The 17,222-nt window shown below is 40.8% G+C and overlaps 1 protein-coding gene across 2 annotated transcripts in view; it reads right to left on the reverse strand.

Moving 5' to 3' along the window:
* cdh11 (cadherin 11) overlaps positions 1 to 17,222 on the reverse strand; it is a 128,558-nt gene that overhangs the window by 51,098 nt on the left and 60,238 nt on the right. Inside the window, exon 1 of one of the 2 annotated variants that reach the window (XM_023327450.1) lies at positions 7,444 to 7,454. The exons of the other annotated variant lie outside the window; for it this stretch is intronic. The gene's annotated coding sequence lies outside the window, so the exon portion shown is untranslated. Of the gene's footprint in view, positions 1 to 7,443; positions 7,455 to 17,222 lie in introns of those variants that run through there. 2 annotated transcript variants of the gene reach the window in all.

The following is a 17,222-nucleotide window of genomic DNA, read 5'->3' on the forward strand; positions in this document are numbered from 1 at the left end:
CACTTAGTAAAAATATATCTGGGTCACAACTTTTACCGGAACTTATAAAAAGGAACAGAGGACACTTGATTGAGAGGAGAAAGGGGTGTGGCAGCACGCTGGAAGAGACGCCGAGCGACGGTCCGAGGAGCTTGCAAGATTAGCCCGGAGAGAACTGACTGCTGGACTAAAAGCGTGGCCAGAGCAATTCACAAAGGGGTCAAAAGTCTTCTGGAGGCAAGGTAGAGCCACACGGAGCGTTGACCGGACCCGAGGCGCTCGCGATCCAGGCCTGACGAAGGGAACCGCCCGGGCACACAAACGCCGACCCGGTGAGACCCTTCCAATTTTTTTTCTTTCTTTCTTGTATTTTTGGTGCACGAAGACGGATTAATATTTTTGGGCCCCAACGTTGTTTTTTTGCGCAAACGGGACTTTATTTTTTTTGGATTGCCTAATTATGGACTTTTTTGATGGACTATTATTATTGATGAACTATTTCTTTTTCTTTTGATTTATAGGCTGGGTTATGGACTTAGATTTGACTGTTTCGTTGTTTAATTGTAAAAAATTAAAGAGTGACGGGTAAAATACTATGATTTCAGGAAAACAATTGATTATTAAATGTAGCGGGCAGCTTGTAGCCGCTTCAGTGCGCTGATGTGTCCCCTCTTTCTTTTCATTAATGAAATCGTTTTCTAGCATTGTTTGATGGTCATGCTTATTACCAAATTCGTATAAAAAGAAGTAAAAGGACTCACTTGAGCGTGTACATTTCCCGTTTATTCGAGGATTTTGTTACAGAGTGGTGGCCAGTATGGGGAGATTTTTTTTTATGAGTGTGACTAAAGTGATGTACAGCATTTGAATGTTTTTGTTGTTTGGGGCTTTGTTAAAAACAATTAATGTGTCAGTAAAAGGGATAACTTTATGGACATAATGGAAGAAATGTCCCATCATCAAACAGAAGCTGAGGAATCTGTTGACAGAGTTTCAGGTCCCATTTTAGAGACGGAAGAAACAGATAATGTCCCAAGAGGTGATTCCTGGGTAACCCGGAGAAATCCGGTGGGGGAAATAACTTCTTTACTTAGCTCATTGTATGCATCTGATGAGGAGAATAATGAGGAGGAGGAAGAAGAGATACCAGGTTTTACTCCTGCAGATCTCTCTAGATTTAAAGATGAGTTGACAGCTGTGGTTGAGAAGGTTAGTACTTTAGAGGAAAACTATCAGGACTCGGTGGCCAGTGCCTTAAATCGAGAACAAAATATAAGAACTTATATAGATAGTAGTGTTGAGGCATTAGAACAGCGTATGATTACAACCCTAAGAGAGTTTGAAGAAAAGTTGGTTCAGTGTTTACAACGACGTGATGATAGGTGGAAGGTAGAGGTAGAGAAATTGAAGCGCGCCTATCGATCTACTACTACCCGACCCCTAATCAGGGCTGAACGTGATTTGGACATTTCTGATGTTCAAAGGACACCTAAGATGGCCCCTTTTACAGTGCAGGCACCAGTGGTGTATACTTCAACTTGTCAGAGGCCACCAACAATCCATTCAACACAACTGGCTTCATTTAGGCTGAGTGAAGATCATCAAAGTGCATGCTCTGGCGATCAGGATCGACCTGCACCTGGGCTTTGCGAAGAGCTGCCAGCTGTACCACCTACTAGTAGGGGAGTATCTACCCTTCACTTGGCTGTACCTCTCTCTTCTAGTAGAACGGCTGTAGTTTATGCCAAACCTCCTATCCACTTGGACTTTCCCACATTTGGAGAGGCACGAGACGTAGCAGATGTGCTGAACTTTATTGACCAGTGTGAAACATTCCTGTCTGTGAGACCACTCTCTGACCCTGAATTAATTGGGGCTTTGACTGGTGTTTTAAAAGGACCCGCTCACAGTTGGTGGTGTGTAGCCAGGAATCAAATCCAGAACTGGATGGATTTTAAGGAAGCCTTCTATGCTGCATTTCTTCCCCCAGATTACCTCTCAGAGGTGGAAGAAAAACTGCGGGAGATGGTGCAGTTGCCTGAGCAGTGCCTGAGAGACTTCGCCTTCGACTACCGAGCATTGTGCTTGAGGTGGAAGCCTGATATCTCAGAGGTCGAACTGGTGAGAAGGATCCTAAATAACTGTAATCCTAAACTGGCTGGTTGCCTCCGAGGGACTGTCACCACCATGGATCAGCTGGTTACAGTAGGATCCCAAGTGGAAAGAGACTGTGCAGGGGCTAAGGCCTATTGGGGGAAGGTTGATCAACAAAAGTCCAAAGGCAAAGCTCCAGCAAAACCACCATCTAAAGGGAACTTTAGAAGACCAGCAGATGTAGTGTCTGTTGTTCAACGAGGGCCGAGGCTGGCGTCTTCACTTTTATATGTTCCTGTAGAGATCAGAGATAAAAAATATCATGCTGTCCTGGATACAGCCTGCACTTTTACACTAATGAGGCATAGCCAGTGGCAGGAAATGGCCCGGACAGATGAACATTTAAAACAAGCCGACAACCAAAGGTTTGCCCTGGCAAATGGGAAAACTTACAGCGCCTTGGGAAAAACAACTATCCTCTATTGTTGGCATGGCATGATGTGGTCGTTAGACACGTTTGTGGTTGAAGATGCTAACCTCACATTTCCCATTATTCTAGGCCTGGATTTCCTGACCAGAACATCAACCATCATCAACTTAGGTGATCATACTTATGGAGTCAAAGGGCCCAGAGGTTATTCATTTTACCCTTTCATTGCTCCACCCCCGAGCAATTCTGCTGGGCGTCCTAGCTCATCTTCTCTAAGTCTGATCATGGCTCTGCCCATTAAGGACACGGATGACTTCCCCGCAAAGAGAGGACCAGCAGCTTTTAATCAAACCCCTGAAGTTACGCATCTCCTGCAAGCCTGGCCAACAGTGTGCACCGATACTTTGGGTAAGACATCCCTGGAAGTGCATCACATTTACACGACAGATGAGATACCAGTTCGATCTAGAGCCTACAGGGTGTCACCCTTTAAACGGCAGATAATCAAAGAGCATATTGAGAAAATGCTTCAAGATGGCATCATCGAGCCCTCTCAATCCTCTTGGGCATCTCCTGTGGTCCTCGTCCCAAAACCAGACAAGTCATTTAGGTTTTGTGTGGATTACAGGGCCTTAAATGCCAAAACTCGCCAAGATGCTTATCCCATGCCTCTGATTCATGAGTTGCTAGAATCCATGAATGGAGCTTCAGTTTTCAGCACTTTGGACTTGAAATCGGGGTACTGGCAAATGGCAGTGGCTGAAGAAAGTAAAGCCAAGACAGCTGTAATAACACCTTTTGGGCTGTATCAGTTTAAATGTATGCCTTTTGGACTGAAAAATGCGGGTGCCTCATTTCAGAGACTCATGGAGCGAGTGCTTGGAGAGTTGAGAGGGAAAATTTGTTTTGTTTACATTGATGATGTGATCATTTTCTCTCCCTCACCGGAACAACATATGAAAGATCTGGAGGCAGTTTTTTCCAAATTACACCAGGCAAATTTGACCCTCAATCTGGGGAAATGTAATTTTTTCCAATCAGAACTCAAATTTTTGGGTCACATAGTGTCTGGGCAGGGGGTTCAAGTAGATGCAAGTAAAAGCTTGGCCATCACAAATTACCCCGAACCGACAGATAAGAGATCGCTTCAGCGATTCTTGGGGCTAGTGGGCTGGTACCACAAATTTATTGCCCATTTTGCTGACATAGCTGCACCTTTATACCATCTTCTTAAAAAAGACAGCAAATGGGACTGGTGTCCAGACTGCCAGCAGGCCTTTGAAAAGTTAAAACAGGCCCTGGTGGAGGCCCCTATACTTATGCAACCTGACTTCCAACGGCCGTTTGAGATACACACAGATGCCAGTGATGTAGGCCTCGGCGCAGTACTTGTGCAAATGACACCTGAGGGCGAGAGGGTCATTGCCTATGCGTCTAGAGCTCTGAGGGGTGCAGAGTGTAATTATTCAACCTCAGAGAAAGAGTGCTTGGCTGTAGTGTGGGCAGTTGAGAAGTGGCGGCATTTCATAGATGGATCTGAGTTCACACTATTTACTGACCATGCAGCATTGACTTGGGCCTTTAATTGTCCAAAGGCATCCTCTCGTTTGACACGGTGGGTGCTTCGGCTGCAAGAATACCATTTCAGCGTTCGATACAGAAAAGGGTTACATAATCTAGTACCCGACGCACTGTCAAGAGCAGTGCAGAAAACCGACCTGATGTACGTTGCAGCAGTCATGTCCAAACCTGAGTCAGAGCTACCTTCATCATTGGCCGAAATCAAACTGGCACAAGAGCAGGACTCTGCTCTTCTTGACATGGTCCAGATGTCTGCTGTTAAAGACCCCAACAGAATAGGGTTCTGTCAAGTACAGGATGTCTGGTACAGGAAATCCTTTATCAAGAACCAAGGCGAAAAGTTTCAGCTGGTCGTGCCCAAGTCTATGATAATCCAGTTTCTCAGTTACTTCCATGATCATCCTCTAAGTGGGCACCTAGGGAAGTTAAAAACCCTGTGAAGGATACTGGAAGTCGCCTGGTGGCCCTCGGTCAGAAAAGATGTGTGGGCCTACGTTAAAGCCTGTGTCACCTGCCAAAAATATAAACCTGACAACAAAAAGCCTGCAGGGCTTATGCAGCCTACTGCAGTAACCGAAGCATGGGAGAAGATCGGTGTTGACCTAATGGGTCCTCTACCTCGCAGTAAGAATGGAAATAAATACCTGCTGGTAATCATTGACTATTTTACCAAGTGGATAGAGGTGTTTCCTCTCAAAGACAGCAAAGCTCAGAAAATTACCAGCATCTTGAAGAATGAAATATTTACCCGCTTTGGAGTCCCTCAAGAGCTAGTATCAGATTGTGGCCCTCAGTTTACAAGCCATGAGATGGAAAAGTTCTGTCGAACATGGGGGGTGATTCAAAAGTTTACTACAAGTTATCATCCCCAAGCCAATCTAACTGAAAGGTCAAACCGAACAATAAAGACCATGATAGACTCTTTTGTGGGAGAACACCATTCCAACTGGGACCAATGGATCCAAGAGTTTAGATTTGCCATCAATGCCGCTCAGCATGAGACAACTGGAAGGTCTCCTGCAGAGCTCACTCTGGGTCGGCCTCTCAAAGGTCCTCTGGAGAGAATCATTGGCCACTCTCCTAGCCCTCAACAGACGCCCTATAAACTTTTGGACAGACATAAAGAAATGACTGAACAGGTTAAGCGGAAGATAGGGTTGAGCCAGGCCAGACAAGCTAAGTATTATAATGCCCGTAGGAGAAGTGTACAGCTCTTTCCGGGAGACTTAGTCTGGGTTCGGTCTCATCCCCTCTCCAAAGCTACTGATAAGTTTTCCTCTAAGCTAGCGCCTAAATGGTTAGGTCCAGCAGTAGTGAGGAAACAACTGGGTCCTGTGAATTACCAGATACAGTGGACAGACCAGAATAGAAAGACGGATACAGTAAATGTGGTGAACTTAAAACCCTATTATGGAGTTCAGGTCCAAGTACCTCCGGCTGGGGGGGGGGGGATCTGTGACATCACAATGAAATAAGGTATCCCAAGCAAAAAAACAAAAAAAACCTCCGAGAATAAAATATAGGTTAATAAAATACACATAATTTTTGTTGTATTGATATGTATACAAGGATGTCTTGTATGTATGTATATTATTTGTGAAAGTCCACTTAGTAAAAATATATCTGGGTCACAACTTTTACCGGAACTTATAAAAAGGAACAGAGGACACTTGATTGAGAGGAGAAAGGGGTGTGGCAGCACGCTGGAAGAGACGCCGAGCGACGGTCCGAGGAGCTTGCAAGATTAGCCCGGAGAGAACTGACTGCTGGACTAAAAGCGTGGCCAGAGCAATTCACAAAGGGGTCAAAAGTCTTCTGGAGGCAAGGTAGAGCCACACGGAGCGTTGACCGGACCCGAGGCGCTCGCGATCCAGGCCTGACGAAGGGAACCGCCCGGGCACACAAACGCCGACCCGGTGAGACCCTTCCAATTTTTTTTCTTTCTTTCTTGTATTTTTGGTGCACGAAGACGGATTAATATTTTTGGGCCCCAACGTTGTTTTTTTGCGCAAACGGGACTTTATTTTTTTTGGATTGCCTAATTATGGACTTTTTTGATGGACTATTATTATTGATGAACTATTTCTTTTTCTTTTGATTTATAGGCTGGGTTATGGACTTAGATTTGACTGTTTCGTTGTTTAATTGTAAAAAATTAAAGAGTGACGGGTAAAATACTATGATTTCAGGAAAACAATTGATTATTAAATGTAGCGGGCAGCTTGTAGCCGCTTCAGTGCGCTGATGTGTCCCCTCTTTCTTTTCATTAATGAAATCGTTTTCTAGCATTGTTTGATGGTCATGCTTATTACCAAATTCGTATAAAAAGAAGTAAAAGGACTCACTTGAGCGTGTACATTTCCCGTTTATTCGAGGATTTTGTTACAAGGTTATGAAAAAAAATAACATTTCTGTAACAGGACTGAGGAGGTTTAGTCAGTATAGAGTGAGCCACAGATTTTGTTATGTAACAAGTTGTCAAAAAATTAAAGCAGAACTTGCCAGCTTGGTCCCATGCAGTCCATCGCCGGGTTAACACCACACTATAGTAGGGTGATTCTCTGCTCTATTGCTGGATTCTGACAATTTGTTTCAGAGTTCAGCTCTGAGGTAGACATGACAAGTTGCTGTTGACAGGATGTGCTGGAGCAGCTCAGGAACTAGTCTCAGGGGTTTACAATCCAGCAAACAAAATCTGTCTGGTAGAAACAAGAGGCTACTGTGTCTAAAAGAAGCAGTATGAAAACACACAATATTAAAAATTTTGGGATAAACTAAGAGCAATTTTTTCTATGACGTATAAACTGTAAGCTGTCAGCATGTGACTTCATTTTGTAAAGCTGGTCTAAGGTCCCGTTCATATGGGAATGTTTTATTCTAAAATGGGAAAGCTTTTCACCGTTTGTGCCCTGTATCACCATGGAAACAGCCATTTAGAGAACCCCACGCTTTTCTTTAAACAGTGTTAACATTTCATCCTCGTAAATTTCTCTGGACAGCAAACATGTACCTTTTGTGAAAACGCTAACGTATTTGTTCAAGTTAGAGCAAGTTTATTGCTCTAACTTGCCCTTTGACCCCAAGTACATCATACGTTATACATAACAACAACAATGGCGGATTACATGTTTGCGGAAGACTCCACTCGCGCTTTCTTGTCTGCCATTTTTGGCTAACAACATCCATCCATCCATTTTCTTGCATCTTCATCCCATTGGGGTCGGGAGATGTGCTGGTGCCTATCTCTAGCTATCAACGGGCGAGAGGCGGGGTCACCCTGGACAGGTCGCCAGTCCATCAAAGTGGCTAACTACACTTAGCTAAAAAAAAAAGCAAAACGCTAAAGAAACTCCTTTAACCTTTAAATCACTGGTATGGCAGCATTTTTGGGTACATGAAATAAAGAAAGAGACAGTGACGAAATGAGAGGCAAGACCCAAACTGTACAAACATTGCGAGGATACCATGACAAGCTAACCTTTAGCCACAGTTAGCTTGTGCCTCATAGCTTCCCAGACTTAGGAACAAGAAAAAAAGGAAGCATTTGTTCACCGCTTTTTTTTGGGGGGGGGGGGTCATTAACCCAATGCTATCCTGATTATGAATATGTTTTAAAAACACAGTTTGTGATTTGTGAAACTTTTACTTTATTTGTGATAAGAGCAAAATAAAACACTTGAAGTGTAGTGAATCTTAGTTCATTTTGTTCCTTAAAATGTTTCCAAAACCTTATCTTGTTCTCATGAGCTCTCGATGCATCAGAGAGCTCATGAAATCACCAAATAGCACTAACTCTAGGTAAATTAGGATAGAAAGAACATGGTGGTGTTTTCCTTTTGCATCATTTCTAATACTCAATAACAAGTAACAATTTCCCATCAGTGCCAGCTGCCACTTAAACAAACATCTCATTCATGTCCTACTGACTACTTTATGGGACTTATAATGATTTCATAGTTTATTAGTGGGAGTTATGAAGTTGCTTGCTACTTCATTTCACTTCAAGCCTTTTCATCCAGAGTGTTTGAATCCCAACTGTGTGGGTGTGTGTGAGAGGGAGACAGACAGAAAATTGGGCTTTTGTGTTCAACAAGTAAAATCTACTTTAGCACAATAAACTTTTATATTCTCGGTTAATATTTTTTTTAATGACTACAGATGGATTTTAATTCAGGCTGTAAAATGTAGAGTATCAGCAGGACATATGTTTTCATTCCCCTTCAATAATAAAACAAAAAGGTTTTCACTCGTTGTTAGCAGCTGAGTTAAGCCCATTATTATCTGTTGATTGACCTCGGTCTTTTTAAATCACAATCACACCCTGATCAGCACTTATAAAACCTGGATGTTTTGGCTTATAACCTGATAGACATAGCTTCAACTGACCAATAAATGTAAGTGTGTATGTATAAAGAGTCAACGGGTTTTTGGCTCATGAGAGACCACTACATGCTTCGCCCAGTTCCATACCGACACTGCTGGACTCCAAGCCTTAGGCAAATCTTAAAAATGATCAGAAGATATAGAAAGGGAGACTGGACTTCATAAGACAGTTACAAAACTGTAAAAGCATATATAAGGAACTGAAAACAGGATTTTGTTGAAACTAGTTCACTGAAGTTTAAAAACTAAGTTCCCCTACACCGCGAACAGACTAAAGAACATACTAAATCTAATGTTTGGACCTAGCTCTATTGCCACTAGATCTACTAGTTTTCCCTGAAATATTTGAACCAGATGGCTTTTTTTTAATTCCTGTACTTTTCCTGGAATGAAAATATTAAAAAGATTAAAAATTCTAATTAGCTACTCAAAACAAATGTGCCAAAGTCTCTGAAATTAATCACAAGTACTCTGCAGTAGATGCAAAGCTTAACACAGTACTTCTCTGTTTTCCTTCTTTAAAAAAAAAAAAAAAAAAAAAAATATATATATATATATATATATATATTTTTTTTTTTTCTAACATGTAGAATTCAATACAATAAATAAAAAGGCAAATAAACCACAAAATGTGATGCAAGGCTTTTTAAGACATTGAAAGAAAAAAAAATGTTTTGTACTTTCTCTATCAGTAACTTCACTTGTGAAATTAAATTAAGCTCAAGTTAAGAACCACAGAGTGTGAGGCAGAAAGGAGCGGCAAGGACACAGAGGTCTAAAAGGCAGAAAGTCAGTACATTAAAGTTCACTTTTGCTATCTTGTTTCGGAGGCTGGCTCTTTGTGGTCTGTTAAAAGCTTAAAAACAGAGCGGTGCTGAAAACAGACACCCGGTGATTAGCTCACACCACGAAACCTGAGGCTTAATTGCCTTTCAATTAGAGGAACTAATAGAAGCATATCTTTTTATAGGGGTGTGTGCGCGCGTGTGTGTGTGTGTGTGTGGTAAGGCAATTACAATAAGCGAACCGCAAAGCTTTCTCAGCATTCACGAAAATAGGTATTAATGAGAGGCTAGTAACTCTAACACACACAGAGCCAGTTTACCGCAGAGCACAGCGGTAGCTGAGTATGTGTGAGCGATTGAATGTCTGGCTGTAATGGTTACTGATTTCTATTAAACAGTTAATAAAATTCAACTACTAATTGCTACCCACAAGACCTGCAGTCTTCTTCTTTTGTTTTCACACAAACACGCCCCCCCCCACACACACACGTTTGTGTTTATATAACTATGGAGACGGCATGGAGTCAGTGCATTTCTTGGGATCAAAATTTTAAACTGAAATGTAAGCTCAACATTTCTGTTAAACTCCCCAATAACCTAAATCTAATCGTGATGCCATGTACATTGGAGGGATGTTACACGCTGTGTGCTGTGCTGAGTGTGCAAGGCGGATTTCACAGGACGGGAGGCGTGTACCCTGCTGAATAACTGCGTTTAGAAGTAGTAACACCTAAAATAAAACAATTCTTTTTACGTCGGGCTATCTTCGTGTCGAAAGATATCATAATCTAACCCGTTGTGCTTAGGCGTGTGGGAAATGAAACATCCTTTCCCAGGTAGCTCATCATGTTTGAGGACAGTTCTGAAACTTTGAGGTCTGTCTTATCACTTGCAGAGCGCCAACATTCAAATGGCCATATCTTCTTCATTTTATTGTGGGTTGACGTTATTAGAAAGCTTGGAATTCACACTTTCCGAATCTGCAAATGACTCAAAACGCCGTATATTCTGGGGCTACATAGGTATACATTTTAATCCACAGTTATGTTAAGTTTGTTTCTGGTAAAATATTATGAACTCAAGCAAAAATATTGATTATAATAAGTCATTTAAGAAAAACTATTTCACCGAAACTTTTATATGTTTTGTTTTAATAAACCAGAAGCAGACACTATAAATCCAGAGAGATGGAACGCCTGTGAACAGTGTAATCACTGACATGGTTCTGTGCTTATTGCTGTGTGACGCATGGAAAAACCCAAGAAGGAACGCTCTGCAAATAGATTTGGTAAGGATGAGCGTTACTCACAACCCAATCCCGTCACCTGTTATCCTTCAACGTAAAGGTAATGTGCTTAGTGTCATGGAGCTTTGATGGGGTTTTGATGGAGAAAACAGTCAGAAAGGGATGGGTTTCCATGGCGAAGCAGATTCCTCTTTTGCAGAGAGAAAAATGTATGCCATTGTGTACAGTGGATTCAATCTGAAAAGACGCAATTGATTTAGCGTGAGACGAGGTAAACAAGTGTGTTTTTGAGCGAATCTGACGCCGTGTATCTCGGAAAACAGTTTAGATGTATATGAAACGGGCCAGTGACTTCATGAAGCCAACGTTTTTTGTACAAATTTGATCTTGCTTCCAAGCTTTTTGGCCTGTGGTTTGTCAGCACAAAAACTATTTAACGGTATTTGTGAGGCATTTATTTGTACAAACAAAACGTGTGAATTCTTAGGTTTCCTAAAGACGCTGCTAAAGTCTCACCCTGTTCTTTGGAAACCCAATAAACCCAGTTCAGTTTCCTCTGTTGGATGTATCATGGCACTCTAAATTAACTTTAGAATTGAAATAAATACAATATTAACACAACAAAGACAAATATATTTTTTTATTGAAGTTACTTTCCACAAAGATTTCTCCTTTGGACAGTGCAGACGTTATGAATGCATGTTTTAAATGTATGCCAGTGAAATGTCAGTGCTGCTCGCTCCATCATTGCCACTGTGACAACAAATTAGGCTGTATATTACAATAATTTGTGAACTGCTAAATGAACGAGGCTGATAATGAAGATGACAAACAATATGCTGACAGGACGCACACATTTGTGACTCTTGATTGTACTAGCTAGCACCTAATTAACCACTGTGCCATTTGCAACGACTGAATTCATCTGCTAGAACATTATTTTTACAAACACAAACGAGGGCTTCGTGTGAAATCTAAATTTTTGTTTGGCACGTTTTATTTCTCGTCCTCAATTACAGGAAATCACACTCATTTCAATGAAAATTGTATGTAATTTGTGGTAAATTATGCGCAATCACAAATCTTTTCTCATAATTGAGACAAAGGTTGCCTTTTATACTCATTTGTAAAAAATGCTATGTAATTTCATTTTTTTTCTTCTGCTAATTATTGCGGCTAATCTCCATCGTGGCATCTGCATAATGTGATGCAGACGGAGAGCTGGCTGCAACACACAACTGACACATCTGGTACAGTTCTGTTGGCTTTAACATGGTTGATTTAGTACTATGCAAACTCTGTACGACTAAACTTTTTCCCCCCACTGCATGAAAAGCAAAGAAAGCAAAAAAACAAAAATAAAAAAAAAAAGCACAATCTTTTCAATGCCACCAAACAATACCAATTTAGAAAGAGGCTTTTAATGAGCCTGAAAGGATCAGGGGGTGTCCTCACGCCACTGTTCCTTATTTGGCATTCAGAAGCATAATCAAATCGTTTGAGCTGAAAACAAGTTAATGACCAAGCCAATCAGCTTTCCTAAATGAGCGACCGGAATAGACACTAAAACTACGGGAGAGCTGATGAGGCTCCTCAAAGCTGGAGGCAACACAATGCACTTCCAATTAGGCCGCTGACCGCTGCTCGTTGCATATCAGTTTGCACGGAAAACTTCACTTTATTGGATTTTTACTTCAATGAACTCCACAGCAGAGATGTTAACAGTTAATTATAAAGACTAATCTTTGACATACCTCTCATAAGCACTAGAAGTACCCATTAGAAATGGAGCAATGTTGTATGAGGAATCTGCTTTGAAAAGCTGTTACAATTGTGACCTGTTTGACCGAGAGACGAAACCTCAACTGCATTTCAGGATCTTTATTCTAAGTCAGCTGCGATATTTAACTCTATTGTCATCTTCTCCTTATTACTCTGTTATTAGTGTTATTAGCTTTGGCCATTTGTTGGTGTGTTTGAACCATTGATTGTATAGCATTGATTCAGTATGGATTATCTGTAAACAACACAAGGTCAAATATACAATTTACAGGTCCATCTACATTACTACAACAGTCTATGGCCCCAAAAAACAAGGAACGAAAAGGTTTCTCATTTTAACATGAAACTTTCTCCTTTTACCGATATAAAAAATATTTCCTAAAAACAGTTTCTAGTTTCTAAATTTAACAAGATATAAACTAGTCAAGCTGTAACATGAAACGCTCTAGTTTTAGAAAGTTTTACATGGCTTTATAATGAGGTTTAGTTTTTTTAACAAGACAATCTCATTTTAACAAGTTCTGCATCTCGTTACGACAAGATTTTCTCGTTTTAACAAGAAACGAGACACGAAACCCAACTCGTCAAAACGAGAACGTTTCTCAATGTAACAGAATATAGAACTTGTCACGTTATAACAAGAAACTTAGGTTTTGTCATTTTAACGAGATATAAAACCAATCTTGTCAAGACAAGAACGTTTCTTGATATACCAGATATAAAATCTGTTACGTTATAACAAGAAACGCTCACATTTTACCAAGTTGTACATCTCATTAGAGCAAGAAGGTTTGCTGGTTTTAAGAAAACTTCTTGTCATAGTGCGATACCCCCCCTGAATTTATTTCAGCAACAAAATGTTTCCATAAATTTCTGACTTACAAAGAGTTAGTTATTTTTCACCAGGTTGATTAGGAGAACGTTTTCCCTTAACAAATGACATCTTCAGATGAAAATCACATTTTGTAACCATTTAGCTTTTCTTTGGGTGAATTTATATCTGTTTGGTTGTTGATCTGCAATTTTCAGGTAGTTTTCTAAATGCTACATTCAACCACATTAAAATATTTCACTACTCTGATTATCCATGGGTAGTTGGAACTTCACCTATGAAACTCAGGTAGACGGTGATTGAAATCCACCAAGCCTTCAACACTGACTGGCTCAGCAAAATGTTATCACTTATACAACTTTAACGTAATCATTTGGACAAAATGGACAACCATCAAAAACATGGAAAAACACAGAGACCCTTCATGCTTCAAAGTCAAATCATCACACCTTCTGATTAATTGTGATAACATAACCTCATATCTCCCAGTTGTTATCAGATTTAATAAGTTTATGACATCAAACTCCAGTTGCAAATTTCTGTATGGTGGTTTAGTTATGTTTTTTTCTCAATTCTATGTAGTTCTGTAACTTTCCAAATGACAAGCTAATGTTAAAAAACTCAAAAGTAAAAAAAAAAGGGAATGTGGGTGCATCAAAGTCGGCTTTGGTGCATAAATTAAATTGAAAGCAGAAAGTTTGGTTAGTAAGATAAAAAAAAACATGTTGATGGGATACATTTAAGTGCAACAGAAGGGAAAAACGGATGAAATTTATTCACGCCACCATAAATATCCTCCACCGTTCTACGCATGTCTTTATCCTCTGGCCCAGGCCGGCAGGATCCATCGTCGTAAATTATAGTTTTGCAATACGGACGTATTCTGACACTGTAATTACTGTGGAACACTGTAAGGCTATACCTAAGAACAGAAAATCCACGTATAATTATGTGGAGCTGCACAGAATCAGAAGCTTTAGTTTCATTCAAACTTTTGTTTCACTGGGACAAAAATGGCCCGACAGACACTCAGCCATGCGTAGGACACATCTGCACCTCACGCCATTCAAAAGGTGCGCATCAAGCAGCGTCAGCAGAAGGTCAGAGTTCACCGTCATGCACTTGCTACATCACAGAAGTCCCAACACTACTAAAATGGCCTTTAATCTACGGCAGAGGAAAAGATAAGAAGATAGATAAGCATGTCAGGAGGTCATCCAAGCAAGCAGGAAACGACACGTTCTGCTGAATAATAATCCCACAGGAACGATTACGGCTATTGGAGCAGAGTTGGAAAAGGGCTGAAATTTATCCTATCAAAAACAGCTAAAATGTGTGTGTGTGCGTGTGTGTTTATGTGGTTTTGGACTGGGGGGGGGGGGGGGGGGGGAGAAAGATGGAGCAGGAAACAGTGGCGTCTGGAAATGATTTGAGGCAGAAGGAAAAATAGAATACTTTGGATTCTTACAGGCTTGAGAAGGGCTGGATGACCACAAAGGAAGGAAAAAAACACGTAGGACAGCAAAACCAAGTGACCACATAATCACTGGGGGAACAAAGAAAAATAACAGGGTAGAGAGCAAAATATGAAGATGGATTTAAGCTCTTTTTTTTAAATCTTGAAAATACAGCACAAAGGATAGAGCTTCTGCAGACACACAAAAAAAGGTGATTCCTTTACTTTACCGTCAATTTCTGCTCCTTTGTTGCCCGGTGCTACGTGGGGCACCCGTTTCACAGTACAGCCTGTCAATAAACAAAGCCATTTGCACGAATGGAACCGCAAAAAAAAAAAAGAATCGCGTTGCCATTGTTACCTGAAGATTTGCAGTGACGGCATCAAAATGCAGATACGCAACGTAGGTTTCGAAAAAATGAGCAGGGAGACGACCAGGGGTATAAAAGGAAACAGAGAGAACACAAAGAGTGATGGGTAAAAAGTGGAAGATGAAGGAGGAAAAGCAATAACTTGAGACGCTGTTGGAGCTGCTTGAGCTTCTCTCCAAAAACCTGTTTTAGACGGCAGCTGTGAAACAGTTTATTTTCTATCCCGTCTTAACAGCAGTGGCTGAGTGTTAGACTTTTCGTTTTTTTCAAGTTTGAGTGAGGGCTGTGATTCCAACACATGTAGGGAATGCTGCATCAACAGAGGATTCAAAACCAAACAACAAAGGGGATGAAAAAAACCAACCGCCTCGCTTGGACCTGCCTGACTAAAGCATTGTGCTGAGTGGTCAGAGCGAACTGGGTCGTCTCTGGGTCATTATGTACACACAGAAACCAGGGACGGATATGTAAATGATCTGATTTACAACTCTGGAAGATGTGTGAGTCAGTGCCTTAAAGATGCAATATTTTGGATTATATAAATTTTGTTAAGTTAAACCACAAGCTTCAATGTCTTCTGTTGGAACTAAAAGTAATACTCTAAAACAATGTCAAACTCAAGGCCAAGGGGCCAAATCCGGCCCCGCCATAGCTTTTTATGTGGCCCTCTAAACTCCAGACACCAAATTACGTCAATCAGTCCAAATAGTTTTTAGCAATTTTGCGATCGTGGAAACTTACAGATCCCTGCAGTTTTTCTCAATAACGCATCATTGAGGGTTTGTTGAACATTTTTCCCCAAAAATGGCGAGAAACATCTGGCGATACCTCCGACCAGCAGGCGGCACTATGTATTTAATTTGACAGTTTCCTCAGTTTTACTTGATATCAAGTTGTAATCGATACGGCGAGAAACAAAAAGTCACATTTACTGTCATACGTAAGCACAAATATTTCAAAATTCCTTGCAAATATTTCTAATGGCTCCACAGAATCAGTGGTTTGGAATTAAAAAAAATTTCAAAAACTATCCGGAGGTCCTGCAGGGACGGATCAACGTGAAAAGATGTTCTATATTTTTTGATTCTAAGAAGTACTTATCAAACCTAGTTATTAATATTTTAACAATTTTTTAAATAGGTTTTATCAATACATTTCAAGGGCACAACTGGCCTTTGAAAAATATTCAACATCTTGATACGGGCCAAAAAAAAAACACACCCTGCTCTAACACAACGTAGGCAAATATAAATGTGATTTATTTCGACTTTTTATTAATGGCGTCCATTCTGCCACTCATACGCAAGACCTGCAGCGTGCGCGTCTCGGCAAATGGTTGCATTATATTAATTTTAGTAGAATCAGACTAAACGGGGACTGAATACTGATGCACAGTACATGATTCAAATTTTTTTATTTCAAAAATGCTGAAAAGTAGGTAAAATGTGAATGATAAGCTGAAAGTACTAAACCGAGGTTCTGGTTCTGTGAGTCATTTTTACTCGTTAGATTACTTCGGTAATCACATCTCCCTGGAGCTGTTTCCTACGTGTTTGCAGTGAGAACTATAGAAATCTGCACTCCACCGAAGATCATTGAATATGCTATTAACCGATCAGTGGGAGACCGATTCATCTTATTAACAATGCTCGTTGAAGCAACTACACCAACGACGAGTGGCGTAGTGCGGCGCTGGCTCTCGCGCAACAGTTCCACGCAGCTGCCAAACCGCCACAGATGGAGAACAAAGCGAGGCCGGCTAAAAAGAATTGATGTTGCTTTCAAGTTCCTGGCAAACATGTGACTTTCGGAGGGGAGCAGATAATGGATGGCGGCAGAGGCAAAATGAAGAGATCAACTAAAATTGCCGAGCAGTAGGGGGAAGAGAGGAGGAACATAGGGGGATTTGTGTCCATGTATGGTTAGCCATGTGTGTTCATGCTTTAGTGAGCTCAGAGTCTGTTCCAGCATGATGAATAGGGGCTAGAGATATTAAAATATGAGACAGAAAGAGAGAGAGAGAGATATGAAAGGGGAAGCTGAGAGGATAGGAGGTGGAAATCCGCTTTTTTCCCCCATTCTTCCCGAAAGAGAAATGAGAGACTTAATCCTTGGGGGCTTACATTTGTTTTTTCCTCTCTATCTCCCTGTATTTCAGTATTCACTTTTCTCTTTTTGCTCCACCTGATCTTTGCATTTCTTATGGCTCTGCTTGTTTTTTTTTTTTTTCATCTCTGAGCGCTGTCATCCATTATCCATATTTGCATCTCTTCTTTCTTTCCT

This window comes from Xiphophorus maculatus, chromosome 22 (assembly GCF_002775205.1).
Source record: "Xiphophorus maculatus strain JP 163 A chromosome 22, X_maculatus-5.0-male, whole genome shotgun sequence".
Lineage (NCBI taxonomy): Eukaryota > Metazoa > Chordata > Actinopteri > Cyprinodontiformes > Poeciliidae > Xiphophorus > Xiphophorus maculatus.